A 4400-nucleotide genomic window follows, 5' to 3' on the forward strand; every position below is an offset into this window, starting at 1 on the left:
ATAACAAACAAAATTTTGTTAACAAAATGCAAAGTCTACTGATTTTGCACTTCTTTTTTCTTCTTTGAGCTCTGATTGTCTTTCTTCCACCTTCTAGTTTACAGCCTAGCTACCAGTATTTTGATGTCACTTTGTATTTCTATAATGCCTTATTTACAAATTTTTGTCTCTTCTTGTCTAAACATATTTGGAAGGAAAAAGTTCTACAGAAACTTTGGAACAAAACAACGAAAGTTCTAAAACTAATTTTAGTTGGAATATATGTATGCATGTAAAAGTCCGAATATAAAACTAGTATTCTATAATAGTCAAAATTTGAAGAATTTTATCTCACGAAAATAAGCAAACAAACAAATGAGCAGGGGCGGAGGGAGGGGTCGAGAGGGGTCAAGTGCCCCCCCTCACCTCCCAAAAGTCCCCCTTACCCATGGAAGAATTTTTTAGGAAGTCCTAGTTGCCCACCCTCAAAATACTCATTAGGAGGCAAATTCTTTTCAAGAGGACTAGGCTTCAAGAGTCACGCCTATGTTTTGTTACTGTTCCAGGCAGTTTCTTGATTAGGTCAAACCAGAACACCAGCTTGAAGAAGATAGAGGTTGAAGACGACCATTTACTAATTCAAAACGTACGAATCGGACACGTCTGACTGTCTGAGAGACTGAGACTTTTAATAGACTTTTTTTTTTTTTTTTTTTTAATTGAAAGCTGAGCCTTGATTTACGGACGGGAGTATGGGAATATGGGATGGGAGTTTTAGTTTGACACGTCAACAGTTTTAGTTTGACCCTTTTTTTTTTCTTTTTCTTTTTTAAGAAGTCTTAGCAGACTTTGTCTTATATTTATTATATTTAAAACACTAAAAAAAAAAAAAAAAAAAAATCTATAACACCATTTGCAATTGGGAAACAGTAACACTTAGTGCTATTTGCTATTTGTCTTTGTCATTCCAAGAAGCTACCGTTCAGCAATGAGAAGTGTTACACAGGACTGATCCAGAAAGTCTGATGGGGCGCGACCAAAATATATAGTTTTTTTTGGGCCATGGCCTATAAATTTTATTTTATTATTTTTTTTTTTTAACACTTAAAATTTTTTTTTGGGGGAATTGGGGAGAGGCCATGGCCATCCCCTGTCTCCCTGTGAATCTGTCCCGATTATACATCTTAAATTTTGTTTTCAAAAGTTAGTTCTTAAATGATGTGTCACCATCTTATTAGATTTATTATTTTGAGAAGTATGTCACAAATTTATAGGATGATGACACATTATTTAAGAACTAACTTTTGAAACAAAAATTTGGATTGTTTAATATTTCTCATCTATTCGTAAATCTCTTAAGAATTTTTTTTTTTTTTTTAATTTCCAATTACTATCTTATTAATAAAGATTAATTTCGAAAAGTATATCTACAAAAATAAAAAAATAAAAAATAAAAACAAATAAATAAATAAAAACAAACGTTTTCACCTCGTGCCGGACACCAATTTTAAAGCAAATTCAAAAGGCAATGGTCAAATCTCGAGTTCGTTCTTCTTGTATGATGTGTGTGATATTGGCAAAATCATAGTTTTAGTATTCCTTTCTCCATTCAACTATTGGCATTTTCTCTTTCAAGAAGGAGCATTTCCTAAGATTTGCCAAACATATTATTAGCCAACCAAATTAGAAGCATTCTAAAGCAATATACGTACCTAATTTTTTTTTTTTTTTTTTTTTTTTAATGCAAAACACCACCTAAGTATGATCCTAACACTTGTAACATAATTTAGACAACCATTAGTTAAAATAAATAAATAAATAATTGGATTAAGCTAACTTCGACCACTCTCACTGCCATGACAAAAACGAAAAAACAAAAAGATCCTTCTTATCGAATGATAAGGCCAGATCATTAGTCCTCTAGGGAATAGGTTTATCTCCATTTTATGGTCTAAATCCATCGTCCAGAGGGTATTACTACATTAATGCATACAGTAGTAGTAAACTCATGCTACAGTGCCCTAAACTCTCAAATAAAAGGCCAACGACAGAACACTTTCTCCTCTAAAAAGATAGGGAACACAGTTTTGTCAAAGGAGAAAATGAAAGAAAACCAAACGGAATAAAAATAAGAAGCCTAGTTGTAATGAGAAGATGGCACCCGTGGGGTAGCATATTGTAATTATTTTTTGTATGACAATCATTTTCCCAGAGGAAACTGAAAAAAGAATCAGGTGCAGGAAGCATCACTGGTGAACTAAGTCCTTCCACAGCTTGCACATACCCAAATGCTATATCACCACGCATTCTTCTAACCACAATGATTATCAATTGTCAACCAAACCACTCAAACATTAAGTAACCATTAATCTGAGGTCTTGGGGTTGGAACCATCAGCCGTGAAAACGGCATTTGGGTCCGGCTAGGAAGGCCCCTTTGGACTGAAAAGCGATCGGCTGTCTTTGGATGTGAGACTGATCTAGAGTATGCTTGAGCCAGCTCAACGGCTGAAGCTGCTTTCCCATAGCGCAGGCCACTAGAGTCAGGGGAGGCTGGTTTTGGCTGCTCAAAAGGTTTGCGCCAAGTCTCGGGTGAAGGTGGCCTCTCTACCTGCTGCTGCTGCTTCTTGGGCTCTCTGTTTTTCCTCCGGCTCTCATTACGCCAGTTCCTCCTCTGCATATCAACTCTCTCAGTGTCTTGCCGCCGATCTTTCCTCTCAAATCTCTTCCCAGTCCTTTGATCAAGAAGAGGATTCTCCGTTTTTTCACTGTCATGTGCAGGAATTGCATGCCCATGAACTCTTTCAGTCCTGGGAACATTATGTTCAATCCTTCACAAAACAATAAGTGATCTGTAAGAATTAATTTACAATTTAAATGGTAAAGCATAGACAATTACGCGAGTTCAAATAAGACAATATGAGAAAGAATAGAAAATTACTGCCTATCAGATTGTTGAACCAAGTCATGGTTGATCCCAACATCGTCTAGCCCTCGCTCCTTCAGAGCCTGAGAAGATGATCAGCAATACTGTCAAGCTGGGAACATGAAGCCACTGAGAAAAAGGAAAAAAAAATAGAAAATAGAAAATAGATAAAAGAAAAAGAAAGAGAACACAAATAAATGGTACCCATCCAGATTAGTAAATAGTAAGAGGAGGTAAAAGGGAAGGAGAACAAGAGGAATAATTTTTTTTTTTTTTCTCTTTTCGAACTCTTAGGTTGTGTTCCGTACGCGAAATGACTATTCCATTAAGAAAATGAATAGTTTTTATTGAAAATAAAGAAACGTACGTAGAATGAAATAGCTTTGTAATAGCCATTCTCATGTTCCCGTAAGGGAATAACTATTTCAAATGTTAGATCTCTATCATATGCTTAACACCAAGGCTATTCTATTCTACCTTTTTTCCATTCCTAATCAAAGCTATTCATTTTTCTAATGAAATAGCCATTCTGCGTACCAATGTAACCTTAGTAACCATATATAAATATCCCCTCCTCCACCCACACACAAAAACACATAAAGAGAGAGAGCACAAAGAACAAATGATATCACAACAGCATGAAGATGCAACAAAGATTCAAAATTATAAATTAAATAAAACTCACCAGTTCTCGTGGGCGAGCACCACCAAATACTGCACTCCTGGATCACTCATATAATTTGTTTCAGTATCATGGAGAAGGCCCAGTATCCAATGAAATAAAAGCGCATAAATAAAATTACATGTCACTTCTTTGAAATTAAGGAGACATGCATCACATCAAATGATACAACGATAACTTCTCCTTAGGAGAAGATTGGTCAAAGAATGAAATTAGAAGATTTAACTAAATTCTACTATATTTCAAAATATAGCACAACCCTTGATGCATAGATATTTGACCACCATTAACAGCAAGAGAATAAAAGCTTCTTATCTTAAAGTCAGGAAAGCAAAAATGAATTGGATAAGAGTTTACAGGACATGCTAATTTGGTTCCACCGTTGACTGGATCCCAAAATTAGCTGCACCAATTCACCGGTTAAACATAATAAGGCTAGCTTGGTCTTTTAGTAGTTTTTTATTTTATTTTTTGTAAGTAACTTGGTCTTTTAGTAGTTAAGAATAAATACTTGACCATTCGTGAAAATCGTATGTAGTAGTGCAGCAGACCAACATGGAAACAAATATGATGCACTCTTTGTATCTTACTCATCCAAAACACACTTTCAAATTTTTCCATGAACTTTTACCCAACATATTGTACCCATTTCTCCGTTCTGGAATTTTTAGTTGCTTCCAACTATTCAGTGAATTCATGATCTTTAATTATACATATTGAGTCATATCAACTCAGAATCGTTGTACTGAGACTCACCATACAGCAACCAAATTTGATGCAAGAACATGATTACCTAAACAGCTAAAATTATCCA

The 4400-nt window shown here is 35.1% G+C and overlaps 1 long non-coding RNA gene across 1 annotated transcript; it reads right to left on the reverse strand.

The window, feature by feature from the left end:
* Nucleotides 1–2355: 2355 nt before the first annotated feature.
* LOC132171900 (uncharacterized) lies at nt 2356–3675 on the reverse strand. The gene is made up of 3 exons (XR_009439092.1): nt 3590–3675; nt 2920–2987; nt 2356–2809 (listed from the first exon to the last, which is right to left on the reverse strand). It is a non-coding gene; the product is annotated as an uncharacterized LOC132171900 (long non-coding RNA).
* Between the last annotated feature and the right edge of the window lie 725 nt (nt 3676–4400).

The sequence above is a fragment of the Corylus avellana genome, chromosome ca2 (genome assembly GCF_901000735.1).
Source record: "Corylus avellana chromosome ca2, CavTom2PMs-1.0".
Taxonomy (NCBI): domain Eukaryota; kingdom Viridiplantae; phylum Streptophyta; class Magnoliopsida; order Fagales; family Betulaceae; genus Corylus; species Corylus avellana.